Below are 14,216 nucleotides of genomic sequence, written 5' to 3'. Positions count from 1 at the left end.
TCCACTGAGTCTTTGCTTCTTTATTGTCGTGTTCTACTGTGCAAAACAGAGGGTTTAGAAGCAGCTTGAGAACATCTTTGGTTTTTGTGGAAACAACCCTTCTATGTCTGTTTAACAGATTTTGGGCACATTTTTGATTTTCCACCAAAGCTTTGTTTCTTTACCTCCATATTTTATGTTAAGACGCTTAGAGGAGCTAAAAAGAGCATTTTTCAGAGCCTGGATAGCTCAGTCGGTAGAGCATCAGACTTTTAATCTGAGGGTCCAGGGTTCAAATCCCTGTTCAGGCGTACTTGCTAAATCAAGCTGTCAAATGTCTTTATTGAGCACATCTTTGATTTTCCACTGAGTCTTTGCTTCTTTATTGTAGTATTCTACTGTGCAAAACTGACGGTTTAGAAGCAGCTTGAGAACATCTTTGGTTTTTGTGGAAACAACCCTTCTATGTTTGTTTAACAGATTTTGGGCACATTTTTGATTTTCCACCAAAGCTTTTATTTCTTTACCTCCATATTGTTTGTAGAGACGCTTAGAAGAGCAAAAACTACAGGTTTCCGAGCCTGGATAGCTCAGTTGGTAGAGCATCAGACTTTTAATCTGAGGGTCCAGGGTTCAAGTCACTGTTCAGGCGTACTTGCTAAAGCAAGCTGTCAAATGTCTTTATTGAGCACATCTTTGATTTTCCACTGAGTCTTTGCTTCTTCAGTGCCGTTTTCTACTGTGCAAAACTGGGGGTTTAGAAGCAGCTTGAGAACATCTTTGGTTTTTGTGGAAACAACCCTTCTATGTCTGTTTAACAGATTTTGGGCACATTTTTGACTTTCCACCAAAGCTTTGTTTCTTTACCTCCATTTTTTATGTTGAGATGCTTAGAGGAGCTAAAAATAGCATTTTTCCGAGCCTGGATAGCTCAGTTGGTAGAGCATCAGTCTTTTAATCTGAGGGTCCAGGGTTCAAGTCACTGTTCAGGCGTACTAGCTATAGCAAGCTGTCAAATGTCTTTATTGAGCACATCTTTGATTTTCCACTGAGTCTTTGCTTCTTTATTGTCGTGTTCTACTGTGCAAAACTGAGGGTATAGAAGCAACTTGAGAACATCTTTGGTTTTTGTGGAAACAACCCTTCTATGTCTGTTTAACAGATTTTGGGCCCATTTTTTATTTTCCACCAAAGCTTTGTTTCTTTACCTCCATATTTTATGTTGAGATGCTTAGAGGAGCTAAAAAGAGCATTTTTCTGAGCCTGGATAGCTCAGTCGGTAGAGCATCAGACTTTTAATCTGAGGGTCCAGGGTTCAGGCGTACTTGCTAAAGCAAGCTGTCAAATATCTTTATTGAGCACATCTTTGATTTTCCAGTGAGTCATTGCTTCTTCAGTGCCGTTTTCTACTGTGCAAAACTGAGGGTATAGAGGCAGCTTGAGAACATCTTTGGTTTTTGTGGAAACAACCCTTCTATGTTTGTTTAACAGATTTTGGGCACATTTTTGATTTTCCACCAAAGCTTTGTTTCTTTACCTCCATATTTTATGTTAAGACGCTTAGAGAAGCTAAAAAGAGTATTTTTTAGAGCCTGGATACCTCAGTCGGTAGAGCATCAGACTTTTAATCTGAGGGTCCAGGGTTCAAGTCCCTGTTCAGGCGTACTTGCTAAAGCAAGCTGTCAAATGTCTTTATTGAGCACATCTTTGATTTTCCACTGAGTCTTTGCTTCTTTATTGTCGTATTCTACTGTGCAAAACTGAGGGTATAGAAGCAGCTTGAGAACATCTTTGGTTTTTGTGGAAACAACCCTTCTATGTTTGTTTAACAGATTTTGGGCACATTTTTGATTTTCCACCAAAGCTTTTATTTCTTTACCTCCATATTGTTTGTAGAGGCGCTTAGAAGAGCTAAAACTACAGGTTTCCGAGCCTGGATAGCTCAGTTGGTAGAGCATCAGACTTTTAATCTGAGGGTCCAGGGTTCAAGTCACTGTTCAGGTGTACTTGCTAAAGCAAGCTGTCAAATGTCTTTATTGAGCACATCTTTGATTTTCCACTGAGTCTTTGCTTCTTCAGTGCCGTTTTCTACTGTGCAAAACTGAGGGTTTAGAAGCAGCTTGAGAAAATCTTTGGTTTTTGTGGAAACAACCCTTCTATGTCTGTTTAGCAGATTCTGAGCACATCTTTGATTTTCCACTGGGTCTTTGCTTCTTTATTGTCGTATTCTACTGTGCAAAACTGAGGGTATAGAAGCAGCTTGAGAACATCTTTGGTTTTTGTGTAAACAACCCTTCTATGTCTGTTTAACAGATTTTGGGCCCATTTTTGATTTTCCACCAAAGCTTTGTTTCTTTACCTCCATATTTTATGTTGAGATCCTTAGAGGAGCTAAAAAGAGCATTTTTCAGAGCCTGGATAGCTCAGTCCGTAGAGCATCAGACTTTTAATCTGAGGGTCCAGGGTTCAGGCGTACTTGCTAAAGCAAGCTGTCAAGTATCTTTATTGAGCACATCTTTGATTTTCCACTGAGTCATTGCTTCTTCAGTGCCGTTTTCTACTGTGCAAAACTGAGGCTTTAGAAGCAGCTTGAGAACATCTTTGGTTTTTGTGGAAACAACCCTTCTATGTCTGTTTAGCACAGTTTGAGCACATTTTTGATTTTCCACCAAAGCTTTTATTTCTTTACCTCCATATTGTTTGTAGAGACCATTAGAAGAGCTAAAACTGCAGGTTTCCGAGCCTGGATAGCTCAGTCGGTAGAACATCAGACTTTTAATCTGAGGGTCCAGAGTTCAAGTCACTGTTCAGGCGTACTTGTTAAAGCAAGCTGTCAAATGTCTTTATTGAGCACATCTTTGATTTTCCACTGAGTCTTTGCTTCTTTATTGTCGTGTTCTACTGTGCAAAACTGAGGGTTTAGAAGGAGCTTGAGAACATCTTTGGTTTTTGTGGAAACAACCCTTCTATGTCTGTTTAACAGATTTTGGGCACATTTTTGATTTTTCACCAAAGCTTTGTTTCTTTACCTCCATATTTTATGTTAAGACGCTTAGAGGAGCTAAAAAGAACATTTTTCAGAGCCTGGATACCTCAGTCGGTAGAGCATCAGACTTTTAATCTGAGGGTCCAGGGTTCAAGTCCCTGTTCAGGCGTACTTGCTAAAGCAAGCTGTCAAATGTCTTTATTGAGCACATCTTTGATTTTGCACTGAGTCTTTGCTTCTTTATTGTCGTATTCTACTGTGCAAAACTGAGGGTATAGAAGCAGCTTGAGAACATCTTTGGTTTTTGTGGAAACAACCCTTCTATGTTTGTTTAACAGATTTTGGGCACATTTTTGATTTTCCACCAAAGCTTTTATTTCTTTACCTCCATATTGTTTGTAGAGGCGCTTAGAAGAGCTAAAACTACAGGTTTCAGTGACTGGATAGCTCAGTTGGTAAAGCATCAGACTTTTAATCTGAGGGTCCAGGGTTCAAGTCACTGTTCAGGCGTACTTGCTAAAGCAAGCTGTCAAATGTCTTTATTGAGCACATCTTTGATTTTCCACTGAGTCTTTGCATCTTCAGTGCCATGTTCTACTGTACAAAACCAAGGGTATAGAAGCAGCTTGAGAACATCTTTGGTTTTTGTGGAAACAACCCTTCTATGTCTGTTTAACAGATTTTGGGCCCATTTTTTATTTTCCACCAAAGCTTTGTTTCTTTACCTCCATATTTTATGTTGAGATGCTTAGAGGAGCTAAAAAGAGCATTTTTCAGAGCCTGGATAGCTCAGTCGGTAGAGCATCAGACTTTTAATCTGAGGGTCCAGGGTTCAGGTGTACTTGCTAAAGCAAGCTGTCAAATATGTTTATTGAGCACATCTTTGATTTTCCACTGAGTCATTGCTTCTTCAGTGCCGTTTTCTACTGTGCAAATCTGAGGCTTTAGAAGCAGCTTGAGAACGTCTTTGGTTTTTGTGGAAACAACCCTTCTATGTCTGTTTAGCACATTTTGAGCACATTTTTGATTTTCTACCAAAGCTTTTATTTCTTTACCTCCATATTGTTTGTAGAGACCCTTAGAAGAGCTAAAACTGCAGGTTTCCGAGCATGGTTAGCTCAGTCGGTAGAACATCAGACTTTTAATCTGAGGGTCCAGGGTTCAAGTCACTGTTCAGGCATACTTGCTAAAGCAAGCTGTCAAATGTCTTTATTGAGCACATCTTTGATTTTCCACTGAGTCTTTGCTTCTTTATTGTCGTGTTCTACTGTGCAAAACTGAGGGTATAGAAGCAGCTTGAGAACATCTTTGGTTTTTGTGGAAACAACCCTTCTATGTCTGTTTAACAGATTTTGGGCCCATTTTTGATTTTCCACCAAAGCTTTGTTTCTTTACCTCCATATTTTATGTTGAGATGCTTAGAGGAGCTAAAAAGAGCATTTTTCAGAGCCTGGATAGCTCAGTCCGTAGAGCATCAGACTTTTAATCTGAGGGTCCAGGGTTCAGGCGTACTTGCAAAAGCAAGCTGTCAAATATCTTTATTGAGCACATCTTTGATTTTCCACTGAGTCATTGCTTCTTCAGTGCCGTTTTCTACTGTGCAAAACTGAGGCTTTAGAAGCAGCTTGAGAACATCTTTGGTTTTCGTGGAAACAACCCTTCTATGTCTGTTTAGCACATTTTGAGCACATTTTTGATTTTCCACCAAAGCTTTTATTTCTTTACCTCCATATTGTTTGTAGAGACGCTTAGAAGAGCTAAAACTACAGGTTTCCGAGCCTGGATAGCTCAGTTGGCAGAGCATCAGACTTTTAATCTGAGGGTCCAGGGTTCAAGTCACTGTTCAGGCGTACTAGCTATAGCAAGCTGTCAAATGTCTTTATTGAGCACATCTTTGATTTTCCACTGAGTCTTTGCTTCTTTATTGTCGTGTTCTACTGTGCAAAACTGAGGGTATAGAAGCAACTTGAGAAAATCTTTGTTTTTTGCAGAAACAACCCTTCTATGTCTGTTTAGCAGATTCTGAGCACATTTTTGATTTACCACCAAAGCTTTGTTTCTTTACCTCCATATTTTATGTTGAGATGCTTAGAGGAGCTAAAAATAGCATTTTTCCGAGCCTGGATAGCTCAGTCGGTAGAGCATCAGACTTTTAATCTGAGGGTCCAGGGTTCAAGTCCCTGTTCAGGCGTGCTTGCTAAAGCAAGCTGTCAAATGTCTTTATTGAGCACATCTTTGATTTTCCACTGAGTCTTTGCATCTTCAGTGCCATGTTCTACTGTACAAAACCAAGGGTATAGAAGCAGCTTGAGAACATCTTTGGTTATTGCAGAAACAACCCTTCTATGTCTGTTTAGCAGATTTTGAGCACATTTTTGATTTTCCACCAAAGCTTTGTTTCTTTACCTCCATATTTTATGTTGAGATGCTTAGAGGAGCTAAAAAGAGCATTTTTCAGAGCCTGGATAGCTCAGTCGCTAGAGCACCAGACTTTTAATCTGAGGCTCCAGGGTTCAAGTCACTGTTTAGGCGTACTTGCTAAAGCAAGCTGTCAAATGTCTTTATTGAGCACATCTTTGATTTTCCACTGAGTCATTGCTTCTACAGTGCCGTTTTCTACTGTGCAAAACTGAGGCTTTAGAAGCAGCTTGAGAACGTCTTTGGTTTTTGTGGAAACAACCCTTCTATGTCTGTTTAGCACATTTTGAGCACATTTTTGATTTTCCACCAAAGCTTTTATTTCTTTACCTCCATATTGTTTGTAGAGACCCTTAGAAGAGCTAAAACTACAGGTTTCCGAGCCTGGATAGCTCAGTCGGTAGAACATCAGACTTTTAATCTGAGGGTCCAGGGTTTAGGCGTACTTGCTGAAGCAAGCTGTCAAATGTCTTTATTGAGCACATCTTTGATTTTCCACTGAGTCTCTGCATCTTCAGTGCCGTGTTCTACTGTGCAAAACCAAGGGTATAGAAGCAGCTTGAGAACATCTTTGCTTATTGCAGAAACAACCCTTCTATGTCTGTTTAGCAAATTTTGAGCACATTTTTGATTTTCCACCAAAGCTTTGTTTCTTTACCTCCATATTTTATGTTAAGACGCTTAGAGGAGCTAAGAAGAGCATTTTTCAGAGCCTGGATAGCTCAGTCGGTAGAGCATCAGACTTTTAATCTGAGGGTCCAGGGTTCAAGTCCCTGTTCAGGTGTACTTGCTAAAGCAAGCTGTCAAATGTCTTTATTGAGCACATCTTTGATTTTCCACTGAGTCTTTGCTTCTTTATTGTCGTGTTCTACTGTGCAAAACTGAGGGTATAGAAGCAGCTTGAGAACATCTTTGGTTATTGCAGAAACAACCCTTCTATGTCTGTTTAACAGATTTTGGGCACATTGTTGATTTTCCACCAAAGCTTTGTTTCTTTTCCTCCATATTTTATGTTAAGACGCTTAGAGGAGCTAAGAAAGGCATTTTTCAGAGCCTGGATAGCTCAGTCGGTAGAGCATCAGACTTTTAATCTGAGGGTCCAGGGTTCAAGTCCCTGTTCAGGCGTACTTGCTAAAGCAAGCTGTCAAATGTCTTTATTGAGCACATCTTTGATTTTCCACTGAGTCTCTGCATCTTCAGTGCCGTGTTCTACTGTGCAAAACCAAGGGTATAGAAGCAGCTTGAGAACATCTTTGCTTATTGGAGAAACAACCCTTCTATGTCTGTTTAACAGATTTTGCGCACATTGTTGATTTTCCACCAAAGCTTTGTTTCTTTACCTCCATATTTTATGTTAAGACGCTTAGAGGAGCTAAGAAGAGCATTTTTCAGAGCCTGGATAGCTCAGTCGGTAGAGCATCAGACTTTTAATCTGAGGGTCCAGGGTTCAAGTTCCTGTTCAGGAATACTTGCTAAAGCAAGCTGTCAAATGTCTTTATTGAGCACATCTTTGATTTTCCACTGAGTCTTGGCTTCTTTATTGTCGTATTCTACTGTGCAAAACTGAGGGTATAGAAGCAGCTTGAGAACATCTTTGCTTATTGCAGAAACAACCCTTCTATGTCTGTTTAGCAAATTTTGGGCACATTGTTGATTTTCCACCAAAGCTTTGTTTCTTTATCTCCATATTTTATGTTAAGACACTTAGAGGAGCTAAGAAGAGCATTTTTCAGAACCTGGATAGCTCAGTCAGTAGAGCATCAGAGTTTTAATCTGAGGGTCCAGGGTTCAAGTCCCTGTTCAGGAGTACTTGCTAAAGCAAGCTGTCAAATGTCTTTATTGAGCACATGTTTCATTTTCCACTCAGTTTCTGCTTCTTTATTGTCGTGTTCTACTGTGCAAAACTGAGGGTATAGAAGCAGCTTGAGAACATCTTTGGTTATTGCAGAAACAACCCTTCTATGTCTGTTTAACAGATTTTGGGCACATTGTTGATTTTCCACCAAAGCTTTGGTTCTTTTCCTCCATATTTTATGTTAAGACGCTTAGAGGAGCTAAGAAGAGCATTTTTCAGAGCCTGGATAGCTCAGTCGGTAGAGCATCAGACTTTTAATCTGAGGGTCCAGGGTTCAAGTCCCTGTTCAGGCGTACTTGCTAAAGCAAGCTGTCAAATGTCTTTATTGAGCACATCTTTGATTTTCCACTGAGTCTCTGCATCTTCAGTGCCGTGTTCCACTATGCAAAACCAAGTGTATAGAAGCAGCTTGAGAACATCTTTGCTTATTGCAGAAACAACCCTTCTATGTCTGTTTAGCAAATTTTGAGCACATTTTTGATTTTCCACCAAAGCTTTGTTTCTTTACCTCCATATTTTATGTTAAGACGCTTAGAGGAGCTAAGAAGAGCTTTTTTCAGAGCCTGGATAGCTCAGTCGGTAGAGCATCAGACTTTTAATCTGAGGGTCCAGGGTTCAAGTCCCTGTTCAGGAGTACTTGCTAAAGCAAGCTGTCAAATGTCTTTATTGAGCACAACTTTGATTTTCCACTGAGTCTTTGCATCTTCAGTGCCGTGTTCTACTGTGCAAAACTGAGGGTATAGAAGCAGCTTGAGAACATCTTTGGTTATTGCAGAAACAATCCTTCTATGTCTGTTTAACAGATTTTCGGCACATTGTTGATTTTCCACCAAAGCTTTGTTTCTTTACCTCCATATTTTATGTTAAGACGCTTAGAGGAGCTAAGAAGAACATTTTTCAGAACCTGGATAGCTCAGTCAGTAGAGCATCAGAGTTTTAATCTGAGGGTCCAGGGTTCAAGTCCCTGTTCAGGAGTACTTGCTAAAGCAAGCTGTCAAATGTCTTTATTGAGCACATCTTTCATTTTCCACTGAGTCTCTGCATCTTCAGTGCCGTGTTCTACTGTGCAAAACCAAGGGTATAGAAGCAGCTTGAGAACATCTTTGCTTATTGCAGAAACAACCCTTCTATGTCTGTTTAGCAAATTTTGAGCACATTTTTGCTTTTCCACCAAAGCTTTGTTTCTTTACCTCCATATTTTATGTTAAGACGCTTAGAGGAGCTAAGAAGAGCATTTTTCAGAGTCTGGATAGCTCAGTCGGTAGAGCATCAGACTTTTAATCTGAGGGTCCAGGGTTCAAGTCCTTGTTCAGGCGTACTTGCTAAAGCAAGCTGTCAAATGTCTTTATTGAGCACATCTTTGATTTTCCACTGAGTCTCTGCATCTTCAGTGCCGTGTTCTACTGTGCAAAACCAAGGGTATAGAAGCAACTTGAGAACATCTTTGCTTATTGGAGAAACAACCCTTCTATGTCTGTTTAACAGATTTTGGGCACATTGTTGATTTTCCACCAAAGCTTTGTTTCTTTACCTCCATATTTTATGTTAAGACGCTTAGAGGAGCTAAGAAGAGCATTTTTCAGAACCTGGATAGCTCAGTCAGTAGAGCATCAGAGTTTTAATCTGAGGGTCCAGGGTTCAAGTCCCTGTTCAGGAGTACTTGCTAAAGCAAGCTGTCAAATGTCTTTATTGAGCACATCTTTCATTTTCCACTGAGTCTCTGCTTCTTTATTGTCGTGTTCTACTGTGCAAAACTGAGGGTATAGAAGCAGCTTGAGAACATCTTTGGTTATTGCAGAAACAACCCTTCTATGTCTGTTTAACAGATTTTGGGCACATTTTTGATTTTCCACCAAAGCTTTGTTTCTTTACCTCCATATTTTATGTTAAGACGCTTAGAGGAGCTAAGAAGAGCATTTTTCAGAGCCTGGATAGCTCAGTCGGTAGAGCATCAGACGTTTAATCTGAGGGTCCAGGGTTCAAGTCCCTGTTCAGGCGTACTTGCTAAAGCAAGCTGTCAAATGTCTTTATTGAGCACATCTTTGATTTTCCACTGAGTCTCTGCATCTTCAGTGCCGTGTTCTACTGTGCAAAACCAAGGGTATAGAAGCAGCTTGAGAACATCTTTGCTTATTGCAGAAACAACCCTTCTATGTCTGTTTAGCAAATTTTGAGCACATTTTTGATTTTCCACCAAAGCTTTGTTTCTTTACCTCCATATTTTATGTTAAGACGCTTAGAGGAGCTAAGAAGAGCAATTTTCAGAGCCTGGATAGTTCAGTCGGTAGAGCATCAGACTTTTAATCTGAGGGTCCAGGGTTCAAGTTCCTGTTCAGGAATACTTGCTAAAGCAAGCTGTCAAATGTCTTTATTGAGCACATCTTTGATTTTCCACTGAGTCTTGGCTTCTTTATTGTCGTATTCTACTGTGCAAAACTGAGGGTATAGAAGCAGCTTGAGAACATCTTTGCTTATTGGAGAAACAACCCTTCTATGTCTGTTTAACAGATTTTGGGCACATTGTTGATTTTCCACCAAAGCTTTGTTTCTTTACCTCCATATTTTATGTTAAGACGCTTAGAGGAGCTAAGAAGAGAATTTTTCAGAACCTGGATAGCTCAGTCAGTAGAGCATCAGAGTTTTAATCTGAGGGTCCAGGGTTCAAGTCCCTGTTCAGGAGTACTTGCTAAAGCAAGCTGTCAAATGTCTTTATTGAGCACATCTTTCATTTTCCACTGAGTCTCTGCTTCTTTATTGTCGTGTTCTACTGTGCAAAACTGAGGGTATAGAAGCAGCTTGAGAACATCTTTGGTTATTGCAGAAACAACTTTTCTATGTCTGTTTAACAGATTTTGGGCACATTTTTGATTTTCCACCAAAGCTTTGTTTCTTTACCTCCATATTTTATGTTAAGACGCTTAGAGGAGCTAAGAAGAGCATTTTTCAGAGCCTGGATAGCTCAGTCAGTAGAACATCAGACTTTTAATCAGAGGGTCCAGGGTTCAAGTCCCTGTTAAGGCGTACTTGCTAAAGCAAGCTGTCAAATGTCTTTATTGAGCACATCTTTGGTTTTCCACTGAGTCTTTGCTTCTGTATTGTCGTGTTCTATTGTGCAAAACTGAGGGTATAGAAGCAGCTTGAGAACATCTTTGCTTATTGCAGAAACAACCCTTCTATGTCTGTTTAGCAAATTTTGAGCACATTTTTGATTTTCCACCAAAGCTTTGTTTCTTTACCTCCATATTTTATGTTAAGACGCTTAGAGGAGCTAAGAAGAGCATTTTTCAGAGCCTGGATAGCTCAGTCGGTAGAGCATCAGACTTTTAATCTGAGGGTCCAGGGTTCAAGTCCCTGTTCAGGCGTACTTGCTAAAGCAAGCTGTCAAATGTCTTTATTGAGCACATCTTTGATTTTCCACTGAGTCTCTGCATCTTCAGTGCCGTGTTCTACTGTGCAAAACCAAGGGTATAGAAGCAGCTTGAGAACATCTTTGCTTATTGCAGAAACAACCCTTCTATGTCTGTTTAGCAAATTTTGAGCACATTTTTGATTTTCCACCAAAGCTTTGTTTCTTTACCTCCATATTTTATGTTAAGACGCTTAGAGGAGCTAAGAAGAGCAATTTTCAGAGCCTGGATAGTTCAGTCGGTAGAGCATCAGACTTTTAATCTGAGGGTCCAGGGTTCAAGTTCCTGTTCAGGAATACTTGCTAAAGCAAGCTGTCAAATGTCTTTATTGAGCACATCTTTGATTTTCCACTGAGTCTTGGCTTCTTTATTGTCGTATTCTACTGTGCAAAACTGAGGGTATAGAAGCAGCTTGAGAACATCTTTGCTTATTGGAGAAACAACCCTTCTATGTCTGTTTAACAGATTTTGGGCACATTGTTGATTTTCCACCAAAGCTTTGTTTCTTTACCTCCATATTTTATGTTAAGACGCTTAGAGGAGCTAAGAAGAGAATTTTTCAGAACCTGGATAGCTCAGTCAGTAGAGCATCAGAGTTTTAATCTGAGGGTCCAGGGTTCAAGTCCCTGTTCAGGAGTACTTGCTAAAGCAAGCTGTCAAATGTCTTTATTGAGCACATCTTTCATTTTCCACTGAGTCTCTGCTTCTTTATTGTCGTGTTCTACTGTGCAAAACTGAGGGTATAGAAGCAGCTTGAGAACATCTTTGGTTATTGCAGAAACAACTTTTCTATGTCTGTTTAACAGATTTTGGGCACATTTTTGATTTTCCACCAAAGCTTTGTTTCTTTACCTCCATATTTTATGTTAAGACGCTTAGAGGAGCTAAGAAGAGCATTTTTCAGAGCCTGGATAGCTCAGTCAGTAGAACATCAGACTTTTAATCTGAGGGTCCAGGGTTCAAGTCCCTGTTAAGGCATACTTGCTAAAGCAAGCTGTCAAATGTCTTTATTGAGCACATCTTTGATTTTCCACTGAGTCTTTGCTTCTGTATTGTCGTGTTCTATTGTGCAAAACTGAGGGTATAGAAGCAGCTTGAGAACATCTTTGCTTATTGCAGAAACAACCCTTCTATGTCTGTTTAGCAAATTTTGAGCACATTTTTGATTTTCCACCAAAGCTTTGTTTCTTTACCTCCATATTTTATGTTAAGACGCTTAGAGGAGCTAAGAAGAGCATTTTTCAGAGCCTGGATAGCTCAGTCGGTAGAGCATCAGACTTTTAATCTGAGGGTCCAGGGTTCAAGTCCCTGTTCAGGCGTACTTGCTAAAGCAAGCTGTCAAATGTCTTTATTGAGCACATCTTTGATTTTCCACTGAGTCTCAGCATCTTCAGTGCCGTGTTCTACTGTGCAAAACCAAGGGTATAGAAGCAGCTTGAGAACATCTTTGCTTATTGCAGAAACAACCCTTCTATGTCTGTTTAGCAAATTTTGAGCACATTTTTGATTTTCCACCAAAGCTTTGTTTCTTTACCTCCATATTTTATGTTAAGACGCTTAGAGGAGCTAAGAAGAGCATTTTTCAGAGCCTGGATAGCTCAGTCGGTAGAGCATAAGACTTTTAATCTGAGGGTCCAGGGTTCAAGTCCCTGTTCAGGCGTACTTGCTAAAGCAAGCTGTCAAATGTCTTTATTGAGCACATCTTTGATTTTCCACTGAGTCTTTGCTTCTTTATTGTCGTGTTCTACTGTGCAAAACTGAGGGTATAGAAGCAGCTTGAGAACATCTTTGGTTTTGCAGAAACAATCCTTCTATGTCTGTTTAACAGATTTTGGGCACATTGTTGATTTTCCACCAAAGCTTTGTTTCTTTACCTCCATATTTTATGTTAAGACGCTTAGAGGAGCTAAGAAGAGCATTTTTCAGAACCTGGATAGCTCAGTCAGTAGAGCATCAGAGTTTTAATCTGAGGGTCCAGGGTTCAAGTTCCTGTTCAGGAATACTTGCTAAAGCAAGCTGTCAAATGTCTTTATTGAGCACATCTTTGATTTTCCACTGAGTCTTGGCTTCTTTATTGTCGTATTCTACTGTGCAAAACTGAGGGTATAGAAGCAGCTTGAGAACATCTTTGCTTATTGCAGAAACAACCCTTCTATGTCTGTTTAGCAAATTTTGGGCACATTGTTGATTTTCCACCAAAGCTTTGTTTCTTTATCTCCATATTTTATGTTAAGACACTTAGAGGAGCTAAGAAGAGCATTTTTCAGAACCTGGATAGCTCAGTCAGTAGAGCATCAGAGTTTTAATCTGAGGGTCCAGGGTTCAAGTCCCTGTTCAGGAGTACTTGCTAAAGCAAGCTGTCAAATGTCTTTATTGAGCACATGTTTCATTTTCCACTCAGTTTCTGCTTCTTTATTGTCGTGTTCTACTGTGCAAAACTGAGGGTATAGAAGCAGCTTGAGAACATCTTTGGTTATTGCAGAAACAACCCTTCTATGTCTGTTTAACAGATTTTGGGCACATTGTTGATTTTCCACCAAAGCTTTGGTTCTTTTCCTCCATATTTTATGTTAAGACGCTTAGAGGAGCTAAGAAGAGCATTTTTCAGAGCCTGGATAGCTCAGTCGGTAGAGCATCAGACTTTTAATCTGAGGGTCCAGGGTTCAAGTCCCTGTTCAGGCGTACTTGCTAAAGCAAGCAGTCAAATGTCTTTATTGAGCACATCTTTGATTTTCCACTGAGTCTCTGCATCTTCAGTGCCGTGTTCCACTATGCAAAACCAAGTGTATAGAAGCAGCTTGAGAACATCTTTGCTTATTGCAGAAACAACCCTTCTATGTCTGTTTAGCAAATTTTGAGCACATTTTTGATTTTCCACCAAAGCTTTGTTTCTTTACCTCCATATTTTATGTTAAGACGCTTAGAGGAGCTAAGAAGAGCTTTTTTCAGAGCCTGGATAGCTCAGTCGGTAGAGCATCAGACTTTTAATCTGAGGGTCCAGGGTTCAAGTCCCTGTTCAGGCGTACTTGCTAAAGCAAGCTGTCAAATGTCTTTATTGAGCACAACTTTGATTTTCCACTGAGTCTTTGCATCTTCAGTGCCGTGTTCTACTGTGCAAAACTGAGGGTATAGAAGCAGCTTGAGAACATCTTTGGTTATTGCAGAAACAATCCTTCTATGTCTGTTTAACAGATTTTCGGCACATTGTTGATTTTCCACCAAAGCTTTGTTTCTTTACCTCCATATTTTATGTTAAGACGCTTAGAGGAGCTAAGAAGAACATTTTTCAGAACCTGGATAGCTCAGTCAGTAGAGCATCAGAGTTTTAATCTGAGGGTCCAGGGTTCAAGTCCCTGTTCAGGAGTACTTGCTAAAGCAAGCTGTCAAATGTCTTTATTGAGCACATCTTTCATTTTCCACTGAGTCTCTGCATCTTCAGTGCCGTGTTCTACTGTGCAAAACCAAGGGTATAGAAGCAGCTTGAGAACATCTTTGCTTATTGCAGAAACAACCCTTCTATGTCTGTTTAGCAAATTTTGAGCACATTTTTGCTTTTCCACCAAAGCTTTGT

The 14,216-nt window shown here is 39.9% G+C and overlaps 1 non-coding gene across 1 annotated transcript; it reads left to right on the top strand.

Annotated features, from left to right (window-relative positions):
* The first annotated feature begins 217 nt into the window (after positions 1 to 217).
* On the top strand, positions 218 to 290 carry TRNAK-UUU (transfer RNA lysine (anticodon UUU)). Its single transcript has one exon. It is a non-coding gene; the product is annotated as a tRNA-Lys (tRNA).
* The last annotated feature ends 13,926 nt before the right edge of the window (positions 291 to 14,216 follow it).

The sequence above is a fragment of the Eleutherodactylus coqui genome, unplaced genomic scaffold (assembly GCF_035609145.1).
Source record: "Eleutherodactylus coqui strain aEleCoq1 unplaced genomic scaffold, aEleCoq1.hap1 HAP1_SCAFFOLD_70, whole genome shotgun sequence".
In the NCBI taxonomy this organism is placed as follows: domain Eukaryota; kingdom Metazoa; phylum Chordata; class Amphibia; order Anura; family Eleutherodactylidae; genus Eleutherodactylus; species Eleutherodactylus coqui.
Note: the sequence above shows the minus strand (reverse complement) of the source record. Positions and strands in the feature narration are given on the sequence as shown.